Raw genomic sequence first — 25652 nt, 5'->3', positions numbered from 1 at the left:
AATACTCCAAATATGGAAAAGCCTACTGCTTAATTTAGTGGGCAGAATCAACCTTTATTACATGGTCATTTTCCCACAGTGGCTCTATGTCATTCAGAATTTGCCTTTTTGTTTATTAAATAAAGATCAACACATTCACGATTATTATCACATGACTTATGGCAAGAAAAAAAACAAGAATCCCCCCTTGGATGTTTGAAGGATACATGGGAATGGGGGGGGGGGGGGGCGCTTGGTGCTTCTAGATCTAGGGGAATATAATTTTGTCAGCCTACTTTGAATTTTGTGTGATTGACTGTATGAAAAATCCAATTATATCAATGTGGAAGCAGATAGATCTTTAGTTGTGCCCATAAATTTGAAATATCTGTTGCATGCCCCATCATTGTTGGTGCCCAAGGGCCTCTCTCAGTGTGGTCTTGATAAATTCTATTCAATGGGCTTGGAAAAAAAGTAACTAAGCTCTTATAACACTCTACTCATTGCTCATAATTGTTACCAATCATGGGAAATTTAGAATTTAGAACAGGTACTAATACAGTGGGTTTCTGACAATGGCAATCAATAGGTATTACCTTTTTACATCATGGAGTAAATGAAGAGGGACAATTTATGCATTTGAAACACTAAAGGAACAGTATGGAGTGCCTGTAAGGAACCTCTTTTCATATATTCAGCTACAGCACTATATTGCCTCACTACCACAAGCAGACCTAGATGCTAAGTTTATGGACACCTTGGAGGATCTTTTTCAATCGGAGCTATCTAAACACTCGACTTCTAGTTTGCGAAGAGCTCTATAGAAATATATAGACAGAAGAATGACTGTATGGTTCTATTGCTCAAATGGTCTCATGAGAGTGGAATCACTTTCACTGCAGAGTTGTGGTGGGATTATTTCAGACACTTAAGAGAGCTCTCTGGGAACATTTATCTAAAAGAGCTCCAATATAAGTTTCTGAGATGGGCTTATATCTCCCAAATCTATGCTTTGAAAGCTGGCATTTCCAAATCAGCATCTGATATTAAATATAAAACTCAGTACTTAATACACTTTCATAATGTTCTGGTGTTGTGTCTTAATCCAGCAGTTCTGGAAGGCGATCACGCATTATTTGTCTCAAATATTGGGTTATCACATTCCGACCACTCCAACAGCGATGTTATTTAGGCAAATCCCCCCAGCTATCTTAAAGAATAAGGATGAAGTGTTATCTTTAAGAAAGTGTACCTATTGGGAAAGAAATCTATTTTGGGGAAGTGGAGAGAGACATCGGGTCCAGCTTATTGGCAGTGGTGTAACTCTCTTCACGACTTGATATTGTTGGAAAACAGAGCCTTACTATCCTCTTTTAAGTGTAGATAGTTATTTTTTTTTTCAAATTTGGGGAGGCTACCTTCATTCACTTTTGCCTAGAGTGAGAAGTTTAGTACTCAATAATTCTTTCTAGTTATAATCCATATACTTTTACTATTTGCAATTTTGGATTTTGTCCACATGGTTTCATTGTGTTTTTTAGTCTGTCCTCTGATCAGAATCTTTCAGAATCTTTTGTAATATCTGATTGGGTCTGTTAGGATTCTATAAGGGAGGGGAGGAAGGGATGGGAGGCTCTGGGCATAAGGAAGAACATTGACGTTTCACATTAACATATTGCTGTGGAGGCCTGGGATGCATCAGAGTCCATGCACCTTGAGCCCTGTCTTATGTGCTATATATTTTACTTGTTTAGCCGATTATGGTAGAGGTAAACCGGGGGGGGGGGGGGGGGGGGGGGGGGGGGGGATGGGAGTTAAGTTAGTTTCACTGTATGGTACTATGTATAGTTGTACTATAACGGCTTGGGAATTGGTTTAATAAAAAGCATTTGAAATAAAAAAAAATTACCCTATTTCTTCAATGGGAGTTATCCGTTTCTGATTTCAGAGTCAGAATCCCATGTAAGTGAAAAGAGGAATAGGAAATGGTTTTAGATAACAAACATCCCCTACTTATGTGCCAGTTTAGGAGCAGAATAGTAGATGAATGTACTCTGTGATTCCTGTACATTTAGATTGAATTTTATTTGGTGGCAAGAGTTGGTACTCTTTCCTTTCACTGTTCAACTCCATTAAGAAGTTTGAATTTAGCCCTGTACCTTTAACTTACTTTAATAATTAGCAAACCACAGACAAATAGCATGTTTGGGAGTTACACCAGGCTAGTTTGTGCAGACTTATTTACCAGCTATATCTGCTTATCCAGTCTGTCTGTCAGACTCCCTAGGTACATGCAGTCTCTCTCTCTCTGGTGATGTAACTTTATGTTGGTAAAGTGGAGGGGGAAGGTTTGTAAAACTGCATAACATAAGTAAAGCTGACAGTCATTAGTGTACTTTATCTGGCACCAGAGGTGAAGAGCTGTTGCTGTGAAACAAGAGAAGCCAAGTGAATGGGCAATGGCTTCACAGAGTGAGGACTTTGAATTCTAACATCGGAGGCTAGAGATGCTTGTTAACATAATATGGCTCAGCACAAAAGGGCCTTATTCAAAATGAGCTTTTTCCCATTCCATACCTACCGAAAAAAATCTTTATTGAATGAGTCCCAGTGTGTGAAAGCCACCAGAAAATCATTCAATGGCAGGTAATGCTTGTCTTCAGGGGGCAAATTAAATCTATTTCCAACTGCACTGACTGTCCGCTGTAACTGGTTCCAACATTCACTGTAAACACAGTAATCAATATGGAAGTTATAGGAAAAGGATTTGGTTTTCAGTTTTTGTCCAGTAGTTCTAACTCTTGGGTTTCATTTATACTGGATGTGGTTAGAACACACTATATAAATGACAAAAATGCAATTGTATTTTGACTCTTTTTTGAATGACATAGATAAAATACTTAGCTTTTGATCTTATAATTTTAGAAGCTAACTAGAGACCTTCATAAAATTAATTATGCCCTCTTAAAGCTGTACTTGGATGTGATTTATCATACTTATAAATTATATACAAATAGTAACACACACTAGTGTAAATTAATATGTTAAAAAATATATCTGAGCTTATTTATAGCTCGGCTGCTGAGGGCTTATCCTTGGCACCAACTTTTTTTGAGCAATTTATTAACTGGCATTAGCTTGTCACAAGGATTACTGCTGTATTAAATCCCTGCTAGTGCTGTACCTTCATTATGCTTGCGTATAAGAAAGCAGGTCAAAAAGAAAACCAATTGGGATAGAACAAGTGCTAAACATTGCCTTAAGCACTTTTGTAAAATGTTTAATACTGCAGAGGTGCACATACAAGGCTCCAGTTTTACCACTGCCTCAAAATGTGGGCAAACTGGTTACTAATATATTGAGATGGTAACTTTCAAACAGTCATGCTCGCACCAGGGAACAAAGCTATTTTATAACATGCGCGCGTATATGCTCGCTTGGTATAAAATTGGCTGTATGCATGTTCATGTACACACAATTTTATATGGACGTGCACATGTATGCACAAATGCCAGCTCTACCGCGTAAGTAGAGGGGATTTTAAAAACAACGTGCGCCGACACAACAGCCCTTTTTCCCGATTTGCTCCCAGTTCACCCTGTTATCGGATTGGATTTCCTAACCCCCTCTGTTATTTAGCATCCCTTTTACTCTTTTAACCCCAGCACTTAAAACCACGCTGACTTGCCTAGCTTTTTGTTATTTTAATGCTTACACACTGTCCATAGCAGAAGTAAAGTTACATAGTAGGGGGCCCCGGTGCACGCTTGGGGCATAAATAACCGCACATTTCAAGGTAACTTCCCATTGCCCACCCACGCTCCACCAAGACCACACCCAAGCCCCAACCCTTTTTTAAACGTTTTTATTTGTACGTGTACCGGGAGTTACGCGTGTACTTGCGTGCTTTTTAAAATCCACGCTGTGCGCGCTGGCCCGGAACACACATGTATCTCCCAGCTTTGGCAATCATTGGGCTTTTAAAAGGCTTTTAAAAGTTTGGAAAAAGGCATTTTCAAACTTTTAGGCTTGGCTTAGAAACCTATCCACATTGATATGGAATTCCTGCCTGCTTGCTCTCTCTGGGACCAATGCAAACAGGTGTGCTCAGCAGAGTGCACAGCTTAACCCTCAGTTGTCTGTAAATCTTTTCATGCACAAACTCTACTGCCAATGTAGCAAGGAGTTTTGCACACAGAAAATGTGAGCACAACATTGTGGGGTAGATTTTCAAAGGGTTACGCAGTGTAACCCCGAAAACCTACCCCTGCGCGCGCCGAGCCTATTTTGCATAGGCTCGGCGGTGCGAGCAAGCCCAGGGATGCACGTATGTCCCGGAGCTTTGAAAAAGGGGCGGGAAGGGGGCAGGGCCAGGGGCTGGACGGCGGTCCAGGGGCAGGCCAAGGGCGTTCCGGAGGTGGTCCCGGAACTTTTGGCCAGCTTGGGGGGCCTCCTGACCCCCCCATGCTGGCCAAAAGTTCCGGTTGGGTCCAACGGGGGTCCGAGAGCGGAGGCGCGGAGGATCACGTGACGTCCGCGTCACTCCGACCTGACGCCGACGTCACGTGCTCCTCGCAAAGGAATACAGGAATGGCTTCCTGACTCCCCGCTGGACCACCAGGGAGTTTTGGTAAGTCTTGGGGGGGTCAGGAGGGTGGGGGGTTTAAGTGTTTATTTAGTGTTTATTTAGGTTCAACGTATTCAACATAGCTACGTTGAATAAGTTGAAAATCGCGTTGCGCATCCTCACTTTTTTAAGTTTAAAAAAAAAGTTGTGTTTTACATATGCGTTCAAAACGAATACACACCCCTATTAGGTATTACTCCTCAATGCAGAGAGGTGTGCAGGCTTACCTCCTGGTTTTCTTAGTACTGGACACTTAACTCCTAGTCCGAGGTGAAAGTTTCCAGTGCTGATATTAATCTATGGCAGAAACTGCTTTCTGGTACAGAGACCTCTAGTTGGGATTTTATGCACAAAAAACATGCTTTGCGCACAGATATCAGTGGATATCAAACTGTGCCTTTACATCAGTAGCACCCCAGCTTTGGAATAATTTTCCTGGATTGGTGAGGAATGAATTAAATTACCTTAAATGTAGAATCTGGGTAAAGCTTATCAAGTTTTCTGTGTGGAAAACATAGTTTATGTGCATAAAGAATTTTGCACACATAAAATATTTTATTTATGGAAAATGAGATTTGTGCACATAAATCATGTTTTTCTGTGCAATAAGACATTTTTGTGTGCACATTTTCTGGTTTGTGTGCATTTTAAAACTCCAGATGCATTAGCATACTACACTGATAGTTAAATAAAATTAGCTACAGCATTAAGAAACTGTGCACACAGTTTTAACACTCAGCTTTTTGCTGTTATCCCACTGATAGTGGAGTCCATCCACTTTTCCACTCCTTTCCTTTCCGCAGGCTAAGTCAAATGCCAGCACTGTTTATAGTGCTAGCCTCAGATCTGCTCCATCCTAAAAGAGCTCTTGGATATGTGTTCTACCTCATAAATGTAGCTCTGACTGGTAAATTCATCGAACAACAGCACTTGCATGCTTTGCACCAGGACGATGAACCAGCCCCATTATCTCTACCAAGCTTGGAAATAGCAAATGGGGAAAGCATGCAAAGACATTCCAATATAGAGCTGAAGAAGGAGGATGATAGACTTCTTAAAGTGCATATTGAGTAGATGCTCTGCTTCAGTATACTTTTTTACATTTATTTTCAACATATTCCTCTTGTTGCAACCATGGTTTGGCTGGGGACGGGGATAACCCCACCCATTCCATTTTCTCTGCCCCTAACAAGTTGAGTGGTGAGGAGATGAGAGCAGTTTGGAAGATGCAGTTTTGTGTGGTTGGAAGGGTGAAGAAGGGGTGAAAATGTGAAATGGAATGATCACCAACATTTCATAGCCTCTATCTGCTTCCTATTGAAAGCAACCAGCACTTTTTGGGGAGGATTCTTTCTCCAAAAACTCTGACTCTATATTTTCATTTTCGCCTTGTGCACCAAGGGATCATTTTTTCAAAGATGCAAACATGGTTCACGGCATGCACACATGGACACACCAATTTTAGAACACGCGTGTTATAAAATCCAATACCCATGTGCACATGCACGCCCAATTTTCTATTGGTGCGCGCATGTGCACACAGGTGCCCACTTGCGCGTGTGAGGGGGGTGGAGCAGATTTTTTTAACACACACGCAGCGATGCAATCGGGCCTTTGCCCAGTTCTCTCCCAGTCCGCTCCAATAAAGGAGTGGACTGGGATGAAACTTCCCTATCTCCCTAACTATCCTTCCTCTCTTTTCCCCTCTCAATCCAACCCCTAAACCCACCCTAGCTATCCTATTTTTTTTTTTAGAACTTACCTACTCTGCTGAGCAGGAGTAAGTTCAGCGCACTGGATGATTGCCGGCGTGCGCATCAATAGGACAGCGCAAAATGGCACTGTCCCGGCCAGCCCCTACCCTGCCCCCAAACTACCCCTTTTCAAAATCCCGGCTTTTCTGCACGTATGGGAAGATACACGTGTGGCCGGGCCATTGAAATGCACTCGGTGCGTGCTCGGCCTGGCCACGGGTGTATCTCCTGGGATTTCCGCATGCTTGGTTTTGAAAATGTACTTGCAAATTTGGTAACTTGCCAGCCCTTCTTTAGAGAGTTAAGTTGCCTATAGATGGACAGATGCAGTTTCCTTTTACATAATTCTTTCCAGCATTCCATACATTGGAATGTTTTAAAATAATACAGGTGCCAAATTGGAGCAAACCCCCATCATAACTGGCCTTCCTTCCCCTTCTCCTTCTACAAGTGTTAATACAAAGGATGGAGTACTCTTTTCCCTTTATTTGCCCTGATCCAGATAGTATTTCTAGCACAACTGATCAATGGACCATTGTGCTATTCTCAATCACATCAGACATCATATTGGTGCCAGAAGTCTCGTCTGCTCCGGGATTCAGTTCAACTTCCTAGGAGTCCCTCAGAACTTAATTATTTTCCCTTGGCAGTTGGTTTGATAAAGTTTTCTTTGAGCAATTTGTTTCTATTTACAATATCATTTTTCCCCAAATGGATTAAAAACTGCTAAATGTTCTAGGCATTTTTCCCAATCAGAGCACTGTACACAAAAATCCCACATATGCCAAGAGAATATGAGTTTGGACTAATGAAGATGCTGTACCAGTTTTCACCTGTTTTTTGTTTAACTGCCATTGACAGAAGAAGAAAAATGGAACTGCACAATAGTAAAGCATTAAAGTAGTTTTTGTGAGAGGGATGATGGCAATATTTGTTTATTTTTCACTTAAATGTCTTTAAATCCCCTTGGGGCTCTTCTTACGATCACCAGGCTATGTTTAACTTTTTGCTTTCACCTGATCTTGACTCAGTTTCTAAGTGTAAAATAGACTGTTTTTAACCATTTTAGAGATACTTTTAGAAACAGAGAAACATAGAAATGACTGCAGAAAAGGATCAAATGGTCCACCCAGTCTGCCCAGTAAACTTATGGTAATATCTTCTGTGCATTGTAGGTTACACCATGCTTATCATTTTCCCACATCGTAAAAGTTAGGGCCCTCAATTGCTGTTTGAATACAATTCCCGATTATGCTTTGCAGTTGAAGCAGAAAGCAATGTTTGAGTTGCATCAACAGTATCAAGGCTTATTGGTTAAAGGGTAGTAATCACCACACCAGTAAGTTACTCTATGCACTCTTTTCTTCATTTCCATCCTTTTACCTTCAGGAATCCACAATTTTTATCCCATGCCCTTTTGAATTCTTTCACTGTTTTAGTTTACACCACCTCCTCTGAAAAGGCATTCCAGGCATCCACCACCCTCTCCATGCATAAATATTTTCTGACATTGGTTCTGAGACAACCTCCCTGGAGTTTCATTTCGTGACCCCTAGTTCTACTGATTTCTTTCCATCTGAAAAGGTTTGACATTTGAACATCATTAAAACCTTTCAGGTATCTGAAGGTCTGTATCATCACCCCTGGGCCTCTTCTCTTTCTGAGCATACATATTCATATCCTAGAGTCTCTCCCCATAGGTTTTCTGATACTGACCCCACACCATTTTGGTTGCCCTTCTCTGGACTACCTCCATCCTGTCTCTATCTATTTTGAGATAAGGGGTCCAGAACTGAACATAGTACTCCAGGTATGGCCTCACCTAGGACCTATACAAGGGCATCACCACCTCCATTTTCTTACTGGTTGTTCCTCCATGCAGCCCAACATTCTTCTGGCTTTAGCTATTGCCTAGTCACATTGCTTCACCATCTTCAGATTGCCAGAGGCTATCACCCCAAGATCCCGCTCTTGGTCCGTTGGCATCTGCCTTTGCCCCCCGCCATCACATACAACTCTTTTGGATTACTGCATCCCAGATGCATGACTCTGCACTTCTTGGCATTGAATCCCAGCTGCCAAATCTTCAACCACTCTTCAAACTTTTGTAAACCACTTTTCATTCTCTCTACTCCTTCAGTCATGTCCACTCTGTTGCAGATCTTGGTATCATCCACAAATAGACAAACTTTACCTTCTATCCCTTCCACAATGTCACTCACAGAGATATTGAACAGAACTGGTCCCAATACCAATCCCTGTCTCACTCCACTTAACATGACTCTATCTTCAGAGAAGGTTCCAGTTACCATTACACACTGTCTCCTATCAGTCAACCAGTTTGTAATCCATGTCACTACCTTGGTGCTCACTTTGAAGCTTCTCATTTTGTTCACAAGCCTCCTAAGTGGGACGGTATCAAAAGCTTTGCTGAAATCCAAGTAGATGATGTTGAGTGTTCTTCCTCGATCCAATTCTCTAGTCACTCAATCAAAAAAATCAATCAGATTTGACTGACAGGACCTTTCTTTGGTGAATCTATGCTGCCTTGGGTCCAAAAACTTACTGGATTGTAGTTAGTTCAGTAACCTTTTTTTTAGCAGCATCTCCATTAATTTTCCCACCACCAAGGTGAGGCTAACTGGCCTGTAATTTCCAGCCTCCTCTCTGCTACCATTTTTATGAAGAGGGACCACAACTGCTCTTCTGCAAACTTGTGGCACCACTCCCATTTCCAAGGATCTATTGATCAGGTCATTTAGCGAACCCACCAGAACATCTCTGAGTTCTTGTAGTATCCTGGAATGTACCTCATCCAGCCCCATGGACTTGTCCACATTCAGTTAGCTCTTCCCATACTTACTCTTCTGTAAAAGGAGTTGTGTCTAGCCCAGTTCCTTCTACTGTCTTGTCAACCAGCAACAGTCCTTTTCCATCGTCTTCTTTAGTGAACACTGAACTGAAGTATTTGTTTAATGTTTCCACCATTTCCTTGTCTGTCTCAAAACATTGCTTCCTATCACCTTTCAATTCCACTATATCACTTCAGGCTTTCCTTCTTTCTCTTATAAATCTGAAAAATGTTTTGTTATCTCACTTTATCGCTTAGCAATCCTTTCTTTCGCTTGACATTTTCCTTGTCTGATATCTTTCTTCATCTCCCTCATTTTCATGAGGTATTGTTCCCTGTGTTCCTCTTTTTGGGATCCTTTATACTTCCTAAATGCTGATCTTTTTGCCTTTATTTTTACTGCTACTTCCTTTGAGAACCAAATTGGTTTTTTTTTCCTTGAGCTTTTGTTCACTTTTCTAAAATATAGTTTTGTTGCCTTTGTAATAGCTCCTTTTAACTGAGCCCACTGTTGTTCCACCTCATCCATTTTATCCCAGAGTCCTAGCTCTTTCACAAGGTAAATCCCCATTTTTTCCAAAGTCCATATATTTGAAATTCAGAACTTGTGTCTTTGTGTAACTTCTTTGTATTTTATTCGCAATATCAAACTATACCATGATCACTTGTACGCAGGTGGGCACCTGTCCAGACATTAGAGACATTTTCCCCATTTGTGAGCACTAAGTCAAGTATCACACCCTCCCTCATGGCATCCATTACCATTTGTTTGAGTGTAGTCTCTTGGAGGGCATCCATTATCTCTATACTTCTCATAGATTCCACCTAAAGGAAACTTCACTCTACATCCGGCAGATTAAAATCTCCAGTGAGCCACACTTCTCCCTTCCCATCTTTTTGATGTCTTCAGTTAGGTCTATGTCCAGCTTTTCTGTCTGAATAGGAGGTCTATAGACCACACTAATGTAAATGGAAGCACCATTTTCTCTTTTTAGGACAGCCCATAATGCTTCTTCCCTACCCCATGTCCCTTGCTTTTCAATTGCTTGGATATAGCTTCTGACATAAAGTGCTACTTCTCCCCCTTTTCTGTCCTCTCTGTCCTTCCTTAATAAGTTATAGCCAGGAATGGCTATATCCCAATCATGTGACTCTGTGAACTATGACTCTGTAACAGCAACAATGTCCAGATATCCTTCCACCATTAGAGCCTGCAGGCCTGAGATTTTATTGCCCAGACTATGAGCATTTGTGCTCATAGCTTTCCAGCTTCTCTCCTTCAGGTAGTTGCTTTACTTGGACTTCTTTTGTGCCTTATTGAGCTGACATTTGTTATCTTTTTCACCCATTTCTTGAAGATGTGGGGCTGACATTCCAATTTCCTTCTGCCATCCCTGTCCTCTAGTTTAATTACCTTATGGCATAGGATTGGAATTTATCACTTGGGATCTTTTTTGCTTCCACAGACAGATGTAAGTCATCTTTGTCATAAGAACATAAGAACATGCCATACTGGGTCAGACCAAGGGTCCATCAAGCCCAGCATCCTGTTTCCAACAGTGGCCAATCCAGGCCATAAGAACCTGGCAAGTACCCAAAAACTAAGTCTATTCCATGTTACTGTTGCTAGTAATAGCAGTAGCTTTTTTCTAAGTCAACTTAATTAATAGCAGGTAATGGACTTCTCCTCCAAGAACTTATCCAATCCTTGTTTAAACACAGCTATACTAACTGCACTAATCACATCCTCTGGCAACAAATTCCAGAGTTTAATTGTGCGTTGAATAAAAAAGAACTTTCTCCGATTAGTTTTAAATGTGCCACATGCTAACTTCATGGAGTGCCCCCTAGTCTTTCTATTATCCAAAAGAGTAAATAACGGATTCACATCTACCCGTTCTAGACCTCTCATGATTTTAAACACCTCTATCATATCCCCCCTCAACCGTCTCTTCTCCAAGCTGAAAAGTCCTAACCTCTTTAGTCATTCCTCATAGGGGAGCTGTTCCATTCCCCTTATCATTTTGGTAGCCCTTCTCTGTACCTTCTCCATCGCAATTATATCTTTTTTGAGATGTGGCGACCAGAATTATACACAGTATTCAAGATGCGGTCTCACCATGGAGCGATACAGAGGCATTATGACATAGAGCCTTTTACTGTTCCATACATGGCCCCAGCCCCCAATATGTCCAAAACTGTATTCCTTACACCAAGTTCTGAGCCATGCATTGAAGTTTTAAGCCATGCTGCCTATCCTTCTCTTTTCCATGAACAGGTAATACTTCTGAAAAGGCAATAGTCTTTGCATGTAATCTGCTACCCCAGAATCTGGAAATCTCTATGTACCATTTGGATGTTGTTTCTAGCAAGGTCATTGGTTCCCAGAATGATGATAAAATCAACTTCAGAGTCCTTACTTTCTTCTTTGATTATATTGACTATCTGAATAGCATTTTTACCAGCCGATGATCCTGGAAGGCATTTAACTATAGTGTTCCCCTCGAAAAGAGTTCCCAAATTAGTGCCTCTGATGACTGAGTCACCCAACAGAATGAGCTTTTTCTTATGGTTTTTGGTTGTATTATATAATTTCTGCATGCAAAGGATTTCTTTTTTCCTTTCAGATACCTCTTCTATCTTCATTGCTAGAGCTTCTTCTTTATCCAATGCAGAGAAGGCATTTTTACTTGTGTCACTTGAGAAAGTGGTTGTCTCCACATCACAGGTCTTATTCTACCAGAGCCCACTGTAATCCATTTGACACAATTTGTAATCAATTTGACACAATTATAAGAGGTTTCTATAATGGCCAACATTCTTGCTAGATCTATCCGCAGCTTGACCATAAAAGTCCGATACACAGGTTAGCTGAAATAGGATTAGCTGGGACAACATTAAACTGGTTCATCTCATTTCTCCTCAATAGATAATTTCAGGTAAATATTAATAATTCCAAATCAGTGTCAATATTGCTAGAAACAGGAGTTCCACAAGGCTCAGCCTTATCAGCCACACTGTTTAATATCTATCTCCTCCCATTATGTCAGCTCATCTCTGGTCTTGGCATCACCTACTTTATTTATGCCGATGACATCCAACTAATAATACCGGTGACAGACACATTAGAGAAAGCATTCAAACTTTCAACCATATAACTCAACGACATAAAAAACCTCCTAAATGAGTCTCTGCCTCAACATGAACAAGACAGAATGCATACTCCTTGAAAAACAAATCTCAACAAACAACCCAAACAACACTAAGCAAATTGATAATACTATTATTAAACTAGGTGATAAAGTGAAGCATCTTGGTATATGGATTGATCTTGAATTAAATTTCAAAAAACACATATCCATGAAGATCAAAGAAGGCTTCAATAAACTTTTAATTTTTAAAAGATTAAAACCACTCCTAAATCAACCTGACTTTAGAACCACACTACAATCACTGATCTTTACAAGCTTTGATTACTATAATTAACTGCTTCTAGGCCTACCCAAATCAACTATAAGACCACTTCAGATATTGCAAAACATGGCAGCTAGAATCCTAACTGGTCATTAAAAATATGGAACACATCATCCCTGTCCTAAAAGCACTTCATTGGTTACCCATTGACAAATGAATTGAGTTCAACATTCTTTCCATCATACACAAAACAATATATGGTAATGAAGTCGAATGGCTAAATGCTGTAATCCAGTTATATACTCCACAGCATAACACGAGATCAGCAAATAAAGCCTTATTATCAATCCCCGCAGTCGCACCTGCCAGACTCACCATGGTATGGGAGAGAGCGATTTCACTGGCTGGCCTGGCTCTAAGGAATACACTACCAGAAAACCTAAGGCTGCAGAGCAATATAAAGCTGTTTAGAAAACTCCTCAAAACTTTGCTGTTCCAACAAACTTATAGAGATGGCATAGCTTAAACTACTTTAACACATTTCCGCCTAACACACACTCTATCCTCAGTCTTTCTAACAATCCAGGTCTATCATGTATATATCAGCTATATCTAAGGTTCTTAGCGATCTTATGATCTTTAAAGGTTGGATTCTCTATTCCCATATTTAACCATGAGAACAGATTATTTAGTTTCCCCTCACTTTATCTTATACACTCACATCTATCCTATTTATATAGTTATAGTATGATATAGGAACATCGGTATATAAAAATAAAAAATAAGTAAATAAATTGTATAAAAAATAATAATAAATAAATAAATAAATAGTATATTTGCTAGATCATTGTTTTTTGTTATTTCCACAGACCTTAAACCTCTGTGGTTATATTGTTATACCCATTAACCCTTGTATTGTTGGTCACATAGTGTAAACTTTTTAATGTTTTGTTGTTATACCTGTAAACCGTTGTGAAGGCCAGTACCAAACAACAGTATATAAAAGCCTACAAATAAATACATAAATAAATAGATTTGTTCTTGGATTTCTGTATGCTCTGTGTATGTGGGGAAGGACATGTGGGAAGGAATAAAACAGTTGAAATTAGCTGCTATAATTTAGCTTACATGGAGTCAGATCCTCTGTATACTTAAGTGAGGGGTTTATTAAACACCTCTCTTTTAGCACTGTTAACAATCTTTATATAATCCACACTTCCTGTCCTTCAATGCTGCTATCTGAGCAGTCCCCTCAAAGACAAACCAACAATGCAAATATACAAAAATGTTTTTACTCTATTTCAGATATTTAAGGCAGCAGGATATAATTAGCTTGGGAGCCCTTTTGGACAGGAAATAACCTGAAAAGAGACTGACATTTATCCCTGCAGTTCACAATACTATCTGGCTGCTATTGATTAGGATCTGCTCCACCCCTAGAAAGCAGCCTACTGTTAGGTGAAGATTTTATTTTATTTTTCCTTTTATCCATTGCTAACAATCAATCTCTATAATCCATAATTTCTGCTCTCCAGTGCTGCTATCTGAGACAAACCAACAATGCAAATATACAAAAACCTTTTCACTTTTTTTCAGCGATTTAGGGCAGCAAGATACACGTAGCTTGGGAGCCCTTCAGGACAGTTTTAGGTCTGATATGTGCACACTAAAATGTCTACCCTGCTGCTTTAAGAGCTGACTTTAACTCTTTCACTATTGTGTCCTGAAGATATCTGCTGGAAAACCCCAACATAGTCAATCTGGTTAACCAGTTCAGCTTTATTCGGAGTTATATACACATCTCTGCAGAAGGAATAGTCGTTTTTTATGTTCTTGCTGTTCCATGTTGACATAAGAAACTTGGAATACTACTAAAATGCATTATCATTAAGATAGCCACTGCTTATTATTTATTTTTATTCACAATTAAAGAAAAAAATACCTTACAAATTAAACTTGAAAGAGGAAAAATGGGATACAAGTCCCACTAGCCAATCCAAGAAAAATAATCAATATAAAATGGAAAAAATCTACCTCTTGAGACTTCGTTTCTTAAGTGGGGGGATGAGAAGAAAATTACGAGAGAAATAAAAAGGAGATAGAGCAGCTTTTAAACTAGAACAAAGAAGAAAGCTGCCAGTTGTTCAACAGCGCATGGTTCAGAGGGAGGTATCTATGAAGGATACTAATGACACATTAGAGTTAGGACGTCCCGACAGAGAGGTTCCAATAATAAAAAAAAATGTATTCCATGTGTCTATAAAGAATCACCAGAGCCAAAAGATTCTAAATTATCCCTGACAACTGAAAAACAGAATGTAAATACAAACAAGAAACACACTTTAAAATGTTTGTATACTAATGCTAGAAGTCTAAGCAGTAATATGGGAGAATTAGAGTGAATAATAGTGAATGATGACATAGACTTAATTGGCATCTCAGAGACATAGTGGAAAAGGAATAACCAATGGGATAGTGCTATACCAGCATACAAATGGTATTGCAATGATAGAGAGGAGCAATGATAGAGAGGAGCAAAGGGGGTGGTGCTTTAAGTCTGGGATGACATAAAGTCCAACAAGATAAAGATCCTGCAAGAGACTAAATGCACAATTGAATCTTTATGGGTAGAAATACCTTGTGTATTGGGAAGAATATAGCAATAGGAGTATACTACTGACCACCTGGCCAAAATGATGAGACAGACCGTAAAATGCTCAAAGAAAGTAGAGAAGCTAACCAAATTGGTAGTGCAGTAATATAGGGAAATTTCACTTATTCCAATATTGACTGGGCAAATGTCACATCAGGGCATGCTAGAGAGATAAAGTTCCTGGATGGAATAAATGACAGTTTTATGGAGCAATTGGTTCAGGAACAATGAGAGAGGGAGCAATTTTAGATTTAATTCTCAGTAGAAATCAGGATCTCGTGAAAGTGTTAAGAGTGGTGGGGCTGTTTGGCAATATTGATCATAATATGGTCAAATTGGAATTAATTTCAGGAAGGAAGACAGTAAGTAAATCCATGGCTCTATCACTAAACTTTCAAAAGGGAAACTTTGACAAAATGAGGAAAATAATTTAAAAAAAAAACTGAAAGGTGCAGCTACAAAGATAAAGAGTGTGCAACCGGCGTGGACATTGTTTAAAAATACCATCTTAGAAGCACAGTCCAGATGTATTCCATGCATTAAGAAAGGTGGAAGGAAGACCAAACAGTTGCTGGCATGGTTAAAAAGTGAGGTGAAAGAGGCTATTTTAGCCAAAAGATCTTCATTCAAAAATTGGAAGAAGAATCCATCAGAGAAAGATAGGATAAAGCATAAGAATTTGCAAGTTAAATGTAAGAATTTGATAAGACAGGGCAAGAGAAAATTTGAAAAGAAGTTGGCCATAAAGGCAAAAACTCATAATAAAAACTTTTTAAAATCTATCTGAAGCAGAAAGCCTGTGAGGTTGTCACTTGAACCATTAGAAGATCAAGGGATTAAAGGGGCACTTAGGTAAGATAAGACCATTGCATTAAGTCTAAACAAGCTCTTTGCTTTGATGTTTACTGAAGAGTATATTGGGGAGATATCCATTTTGGAGACAGTTTTTAGATGAACTGAATCAAATCATGGTGAACCTGGAAGTATGTTCTCTTCTATAATTATTAAGATAACAAATTCAAAAGCCTTATCAACTATTTATATAGGAACAAATACCATCAGTAGTAGTGCAAATGGACTATAATCCATCGCCTCTCGCCACGCAATGGGCCCCAGGCGAATTCAGCATTTCTTCAAGCACTTAGTGTACAATCATTTGGTATTGTTCCTTTATTTATTCCACAACATTTAATATCTATCTACTAAAAATATTTTTTATTTTTTAGTATTCAAATTTTAATTTTATCCCAAAAACCCAGAAAAACTTATTTGTTTGTGTGTTTCTAAAATCTAGAATAATTATTTTCCTAGCACAAATTAGATGTCCACCGTCATTCAGTTTGTTCAATCATTGACATCCTGGAAAAAAATCCTAGGATCGAGTATACTTAGCCCCACTGTAGATGTATTATTTCTCAAGTTGTCCCGACATGGGCCATGTTTCGACTGTCTCCAGTCTTCCTCAGGGGATACTTAGCATGTTGTAATCACGATTCCAAAAACCAGTTTTTTATAATTTTGCCTTACCAGCGCTAGTCAGTTAATTTGACCTAGGACATACAAAAAATGTTGTTAAAAAGTGCTATTTAAAAAACCTCATCACAGATACAAGTTTGTTTAACCTTCCCAAAACATTTTTACCAACTCCCTTAAAACAAATTCTCGTAACAAATTTCTTTCCAACTCAACAAAAAACTGCGATCAAATTTACCGATGGGACAATTTCTTAGACTAAGAAGAGTCTGCTCTACTGTAGAAGAATATAAGATACGTGCAAAGGAAATGACACAAAGTTTTTGTTCAAGGGGATATCCCCCGTATGTGGTAAAAAAAAGCCTATAAAAGAGCACGGAGGGCAAATCGTGATTTACTTTTACAACCATCACGAAGACAAGAAAATATGGACCGGATGATTTGTGTTTTACCATATTCCCCTCAAATATATCGTATACAACATAGTATAAAGCGCCATTGGCATGTCTTGAATCTACATCCTATATTTACAAATGGCCCTCGCTTTGCACTTAAAAGGGGCAAAAACATCAGAGATACTATTGTACATTCCAATTATAAGGATGATGTGGATTATCCTAAAAATACTGATAGTTCAGGAGAATTTGGACATTATCCATGCAATAAATGCTCGGTATGTCAGCAATCTCATAATGGCCAATTTTTACCCTTTTTTAAGGAGGGATCTTTCAGATTCAAGGAACGCACTGATTGTTCTACGGTGGGGGTAATTTATGGTATATGGTGCCCTTGCCCTTTGCTTTATATCGGCAAGACCAAGAGGTGCTTGAGAATAAGAATGGTGGAACACAGAAGTTCAATTGTAAGACAAAAGGCTGAAGCACCGCTGGTACAGCATTGTATATCCGAGGGACATGATTTCTCGGATTTCAAATTTGCAGTTATAGAACGGCTGATATATCCCCAGAGAGGTGGCAATTTTGATCTAATCCTTCTACAAAAAGAGCAGAAATGGATTAATTATTTTAAAACAGTGACCCCTAGTGGGTTGAATAAAAAAATTGACTGGTCGGTTTTTTAGAAGGATGCCTTCGGAAGCAGTGACTTTTGAAGATGATTGACATCATCCAGTTCCGGGGAGCAGTGGTAAAAAGAAGTGGGCAGGAAGTGGAGGTGACACAGGCTAAGAAGGAATTTCGTATTGAGTAAAGCGATGTTTGAATATGATTGACAGCATCAAGTTCCGGGTATGACAGGTATAAAAAAGTGGACAGGAAGTGGAGGAATCTAAGAACGCCGAGGCGCCATTAATGCATGAAAAAGGAATGGGCATTAGCAACACTGTGAGTAAAGTTTTTTGTTGAGTTGGAAAGAAATTTGTTACGAGAATTTGTTTTAAGGGAGTTGGTAAAAATGTTTTGGGAAGGTTAAACAAACTTGTATCTGTGATGAGGTTTTTTAAATAGCACTTTTTAACAACATTTTTTGTATGTCCTAGGTCAAATTAACTGACTAGTGCTGGTAAGGCAAAATTATAAAAAACTGGTTTTTGGAATCGTGATTACAACATGCTAAGTATCCCCTGAGGAAGACTGGAGACAGTCGAAACATGGCCCATGTCAGGACAACTTGAGAAATAATACATCTACAGTGGGGCTAAGTATACTCGATCCTAGGATTTTTTTCCAGGATGTCAATGATTGAACAAACTGAATGACGGTGGACATCTAATTTGTGCTAGGAAAATAATTATTCTAGATTTTAGAAACACACAAACAAATAAGTTTTTCTGGGTTTTTGGGATAAAATTAAAATTTGAATACTAAAAAATAAAAAATATTTTTAGTAGATAGATATTAAATGTTGTGGAATAAATAAAGGAACAATACCAAATGATTGTACACTAAGTGCTTGAAGAAATGCTGAATTCGCCTGGGGCCCATTGCGTGGCGAGAGGCGATGGATTATAGTCCATTTGCACTACTACTGATGGTATTTGTTCCTATATAAATAGTTGATAAGGCTTTTGAATTTGTTATCTTAATAATTATAGAAGAGAATATAACATCCTCCTTTTTTTGTATTGAGTAAATTCGTGAGTGAGGAACTTTAGCTTCTGTGGATTGATTGATTATCTACTTTTTGGGAAGCAAGTCTGAAAAATGGCTACTGAATGGCAGGAGATTTTTAGTTTTACACAATCTCATCTACAGGACGTGTTGCAGACACCTTCCTTTTTTTCAACTACAACTAGTGGAGTGGTTGTTGTGGATGCTTGGGTACAATTAACACAGCTCCTGAAACGGTTAGTTAGAACAGAGATGCATGGAAGCACACTTATTGAGTATTGTAGATCGCAGCGCATCCCAAGGGGACTACGCATAAATAAAGAACCGTTGTTATATGTTGATGATAAAGAGTTTCTCCAGAAATGGAATTGCATTTTAAATAAATGCTCTTTAGATCTTATGTTGTTAATAATAGATCAAGCACATAAATTGAGCATTTCTCTTAAATCTGAGATCGAGCAATTGTTGGGATCTGTTAAAGTGGAGATGACAATGGAAGATTTTGAACAAAAAAATGATGAACTAGAGAATGTTATTAAACCTTTTTCAACGCAGGTGAAACAAATGAAGTACGAGAAGTTCGTAAGAGATGAGAAGGATTATTCTAGTGGTTTTGTATATTATTGGATGAATCCAAATTACAAGAAGGATAAAAATAAAAAAACTCGGACCTCTGATGATTCCTCATCTAATTCCTCCTCTGATTCATCGGGAGAAGATAATACAAATGGGCGATCAAAAAACTCAGTGCCTCCAAAACGAAACAAGCAAGTGAGATTTCTAGACAAAAAGAATGCCGACGGAGCAAAAAATATAACCAAGTCTCCACGCACAGGACCAGTGACGAGATCGCAGCAAGAGAATCCTCAACAGTAATAAATCTGTCCACGACAATATTAACGCCTTCTCAGGTTAGTGTTCTTGAAAAAGGACTTTCATTTGTACCTACAGTCCATTTCAATAAATTCGACATTGAGAAATACATACAAAAATTCATTCGACAACTATGGTTGCGGTTGTATTTTTCTAAAATTCCTAGTATGTCTCCAGATTTATCTCTAGTACATCCGAAATCGACCTGGAACCCACCAGGAGTCTTAGACCCTGTAATAAGCACTTTCAGAGAATTGGTATTGAAAGATCTTGGTGAACTGCAGATTTTTCCATCTACCACGGATATTAATATATCTGATACAGAGAAAACTGCGTTAACTGAATTGGCGAACAATTCACAAATAATAATCAAAAGCGCAGACAAAGGTGGAGCCATAGTGGTTTTAAATACCGTGGATTACAAAGAAGAAGTTATGCGCCAATTAAATGATGATATTTATTACAGACGACTAGATCTTGATCCCACAGTGGGCTTGAAAGCTTTGATTGATGATGCTTTGGAAGAAGCCCTCTTAAAATCTTGGATTACATCAAAAGAGAGAAGGTTTTTAAGGGTAGATTATCCGAAAACTCCGGTATTATATGTATTGCCTAAAATACACAAGGCTTTACATAAACCACCGGGACAACCCATAGTTTCGTCAAGGGGCTCCTTGTTGGAGCCTCTGTCGGTGTTTATAGATAAATTCCTGGCTCCTTTGGTTAAAGAATTACCTTCTTTTGTGAGGGATTCTTCTGATATGATAGCGCAGTTGGATAATGTATCAAAGGACATTTTCCCGGGTGACAATTTGGCATTAGCAACAATAGATGTTGTAGCACTTTATACAAATATACCCCAGAGGGATGCGAGTGATATCATATTAAACATCTTAAGAATGAAGTCATTGGATAACAGAGTTCCAGTTGATTTTATTAAAACTTTTGATTGAATTTGTACTATACAATAATTACTTCCTTTTTGAAGATGATTATTACTTACAAACCAAAGGGATAGCAATGGGGGCCACAATGGCCCCCGATGTAGCAAATTTGTACATGGGAAACTTTGAATCTATGTGGTTGGAACAGAATCCATTTAAAGCCCATGTAAAAACATGGAAGCGCTTCATAGACAATATTCTAATTGTTTGGCAAGGAGAAGAGCAAATTTTTGTGGAATTTACACAATGGTTAAACACTAGGGATGTGAATTTAAAATTCACTACAGTATTTAGTCGAATTGGATTGGCTTATTTGGACATTTTCATTACCATACAACAATATGCCTTTGAATATACATTATACCGGAAACCAACGGATCGAAACACCTTGCTTAGATATGAGAGTTGTCATCCCCAGCATCTGCGATCAAATTTACCGATGGGACAATTTCTTAGACTAAGAAGAGTCTGCTCTACTGTAGAAGAATATAAGATACGTGCAAAGGAAATGACACAAAGTTTTTGTTCAAGGGGATATCCCCCGTATGTGGTAAAAAAAGCCTATAAAAGAGCACGGTGGGCAAATCGTGATTTACTTTTACAACCATCACGAAGACAAGAAAATATGGACCGGATGATTTGTGTTTTACCATATTCCCCTCAAATATATCGTATACAACATAGTATAAAGCGCCATTGGCATGTCTTGAATCTACATCCTATATTTACAAATGGCCCTCGCTTTGCACTTAAAAGGGGCAAAAACATCAGAGATACTATTGTACATTCCAATTATAAGGATGATGTGGATTATCCTAAAAATACTGATAGTTCAGGAGAATTTGGACATTATCCATGCAATAAATGCTCGGTATGTCAGCAATCTCACAATGGCCAATTTTTACCCTTTTTTAAGGAGGGATTTTTCAGATTCAAGGCACGCACTGATTGTTCTACGGTGGGGGTAATTTATGGTATATGGTGCCCTTGCCCTTTGCTTTATATCGGCAAGACCAAGAGGTGCTTGAGAATAAGAATGGTGGAACACAGAAGTTCAATTGTAAGACAAAAGGCTGAAGCACCGCTGGTACAGCATTGTATATCCGAGGGACATGATTTCTCGGATTTCAAATTTGCAGTTATAGAACGGCCGATATATCCCCAGAGAGGTGGCAATTTTGATCTAATCCTTCTACAAAAAGAGCAGAAATGGATTCATTATTTTAAAACAGTGACCCCTAGTGGGTTGAATAAAGAAATTGACTGGTCGGTTTTTTAGAAGGATGCCTTCGGAAGCAGTGACTTTTGAAGATGATTGACATCATCCAGTTCCGGGGAGCAGTGGTAAAAAGAAGTGGGCAGGAAGTGGAGGTGACACAGGCTAAGAAGGAATTTCGTATTGAGTAAAGCGATGTTTGAATATGATTGACAGCATCAAGTTCCGGGTATGACAGGTATAAAAAAGTGGACAGGAAGTGGAGGAATCTAAGAATGCCGAGGCGCCATTAATGCATGAAAAAGGAATGGGCATTAGCAACACTGTGAGTAAAGTTTTTTGTTGAGTTGGAAAGAAATTTGTTACGAGAATTTTTTTTAAGGGAGTTGGTAAAAATGTTTTGGGAAGGTTAAACAAACTTGTATCTGTGATGAGGTTTTTTAAATAGCACTTTTTAACAACATTTTTTGTATGTCCTAGGTCAAATTAACTGACTAGCGCTGGTAAGGCAAAATTATAAAAAACTGGTTTTTGGAATCGTGATTACAACATGCTAAGTATCCCCTGAGGAAGACTGGAGACAGTCGAAACATGGCCCATGTCGGGACAACTTGAGAAATAATACATCTACAGTGGGGCTAAGTATACTCGATCCTAGGATTTTTTTCCAGGATGTCAATGATTGAACAAACTGAATGACGGTGGACATCTAATTTGTGCTAGGAAAATAATTATTCTAGATTTTAGAAACACACAAACAAATAAGTTTTTCTGGGTTTTTGGGATAAAATTAAAATTTGAATACTAAAAAATAAAAAATATTTTTAGTAGATAGATATTAAATGTTGTGGAATAAATAAAGGAACAATACCAAATGATTGTACACTAAGTGCTTGAAGAAATGCTGAATTCGCCTGGGGCCCATTGCGTGGTGAGAGGCGATGGATTATAGTCCATTTGCACTACTACTGATGGTATTTGTTCCTATATAAATAGTTGATAAGGCTTTTGAATTTGTTATCTTAATAATTATAGAAGAGAACATAACATCCTCCTTTTTTTGTATTGAGTAAATTCGTGAGTGAGGATCTTTAGCTTCTGTGGATTGATTGAGAACCTGGAAGTATGCCAGATTGACATCTGAAGAGTAGTAAATTACCTGGACCCGATGGTATACACCTCAGGGTTCTGAAAGAACTTAAAAATGAAATTCAGACCTATTAGTAAAAATTTATAACCTATCATAAAAATTGTCCATTATACTTGACTGGAGGTTGGGCAATATAACCCAGATATTTAAAAGTGCTCCAGGGGATATCTGGGAAATTATAGACCGGGGATCCTGACTTCCATGCCAGGAAAATCGATGAAACGGTTATAAAGAAAAAAATCACAGAACATTTAGATAGCCATGGTTTAATGGGATACAGCCAGCATGGATTTACCCAAGGGAAGTCTTGCCTCACAAATCTCCTACATTTTTATGAAGGAGTGAATAAACACGTTCGCAAAGGTGAACAGATAAATATAGTATATTTGGATTTTCAGAAAGTGTTTGACAAATTCCCTCATGAGAGGCTTCTAAGAAAATTAAAATGTCATGGGATAGGAGGCAATGTCCTTTTGTGGATTGCAAACTGGTTAAAAGACAGGAAATAGAGAGTAGGTCTAGTCTATTTTCACAGTGGAAAAAGGTAAACAGTGGAGTGTTTCAGGGATCTGTACTAAGACCGGTGCTTTTTAATATATTTATAAATGATCTAGAAAGGAGCATGATGAGTGTGGTGCTTAAATTTGCGGATGATACAAAATCATGCATAGTACTTAAATCTCAAGTGGATTGTGATAAATTGCAGGAGGACCTTGTAAGACTGGAAGATTGGGTGTCCAAATGGCAGAAGAAATTTAATTTGGACAAGTGTAAGGTGATGCATATAGGAAAAAATAACCCTTGCTGTGGTTACAAGATGTTAGATTCCATATTTGGAGTTATCACCCCAGGAGCGAGATCTAGGCGCCTTAGTGGACAATACTTTGAAATTGTCAGCTCAAAGTGCTGTGGTGGTCAGAAAAGCAAACAGAATGTTTGGAATTATTAGGAAAGGTATGGTGAATAAAATGTTGGATGTCATAATGCCTCTGTATTGCTCCATGGTGAGAACTCACCTTGAATACTGTGTGCAGTTCTGGTCGCCACATCTCAAAAAAGATATAGTTGCACTGGTGTAAGTATAGAGAAGGGTGACCAAAATGATAAAGAGGATGGAATGGCTCCCCTATGAGGAAAGGCTAAAGAGGTTAGCACTGTTCAGCTTGGAGAGGAGATGGCTAAGGTGGGATATGATCGAGGTCTACAAAATCATGAAAGGACTTGAATGGGTAAATGTAAATCTGTTATTTACTCTTTCTGATAATACAAGTACTATTGGACACTCCATGAAGTTAGCAGGTAGCTCATTTAAAACAAATAGGAGAAAATGATTTCACTCATTACATAATTAAGCTCTGGAATTCATTGCCAGAGGATGTGGTTATGGCAGTTAGTGCAACCGGGTTTATAAAATGTTTGGATACATTCCTAGAGCATTTGGATAAGTTCCTAGAGCAGAAGTCCATAAACTACTATTATTCAATAAGGATTAGTAGCTTGGGATCTATTCATTTAATGTTTGGGTACTTGCCATGCTACTGTTGAACATAGGATACTGGGCTTGATGGACCCTTGATCTGACCCAGTATGGCATATCTTGTGTTCTTATGTTGTTAATTTACCCTCTCCCCTGCTTATGCCTCTTTTCTGAAGCCGGTGACTGTTGGTTCCAGTCTCTTATTAATAGCTGTGACTTGTTTACACACTTTGAGGTCAATTTTCAGAAGGGTTTAAGTTCTTCACTTTTGGAGATAGGCTCCTAAATTGGCCATTTTGAAAATTTACTAGGGCAGTGAGGCTGTGTGGGCAGCTGCTGGGGCAAAGTTAGGGTGGGGAAACAAAGGAACCTAGCAATGATGTTCAGATCTAGTCACATAATTTAAAATCCTAAATGTGGGTAAATGAATAGCAGGTCTGCATTTTATTTATTTTTATTACAACCATCATAATTATGTTTTTTGGTTTGAATTAATATTGTCAATATTAACTGTGATAGGAAGGTTATAAAAAATTTGTAAATAAATGAATAGGAACCTAACTTCTAGAATGCTAAATGTATGTGAATTTTCAAGGAAAACTTAGGACCCCCCCCCCCCCCCCCTTAGTTTGGCTGTATATAGCTCCAAACTTAGCTGCATAATTTAGGAGCCAAAATTTAGGAGCTCAACTGTTTTTTAAATATCAACCCCAGTGTGGTTAGCACTATACAAATGCCTTTTAAAAAGAAATGAAATAGCAACTGTAGTGGCTTTAACAATGTTTTTAAATACTTAATGTTGTTTGAGTCATCTGCTACAGAACTATTCCAAAATAACCATCCAGGCCTTTTCTTTCAGTACTCTAGAGTATTGTTTATCATGGACTGCGCTCACTGATGTTTAATATCTGAGTCATTTCCATTGAGCTTATGACAGCTCTGTTGGGCTTCCAGTGGTAAAAAATGTGATGCCACATGGAGAGTTTATGATGGTCAGTAATTATTCCTACTGAGAATCTCTTAATTAGAAGCATCATTTATTTCCCTCCTTTATTTGACTTACTAAGTTGTTGTGAAAGAACAAGTGTAGCGGAAAGAAAGGCCAACAACCGATTTCCCCCCCCACACACACACACCCCCATACTAGAAAGGTTTCTGTATCAGGAGTCTCA

The 25652-nt window shown here is 38.6% G+C and overlaps 1 protein-coding gene across 2 annotated transcripts in view; it reads left to right on the top strand.

The window, feature by feature from the left end:
• PCDH7 (protocadherin 7) overlaps window positions 1-25652 on the top strand; it is a 1075646-nt gene that overhangs the window by 661611 nt on the left and 388383 nt on the right. The gene's annotated exons all lie outside the window — the stretch shown is intronic.

Source organism: Rhinatrema bivittatum, chromosome 1 (assembly GCF_901001135.1).
Source record: "Rhinatrema bivittatum chromosome 1, aRhiBiv1.1, whole genome shotgun sequence".
In the NCBI taxonomy this organism is placed as follows: domain Eukaryota; kingdom Metazoa; phylum Chordata; class Amphibia; order Gymnophiona; family Rhinatrematidae; genus Rhinatrema; species Rhinatrema bivittatum.
Note: the sequence above shows the minus strand (reverse complement) of the source record. Positions and strands in the feature narration are given on the sequence as shown.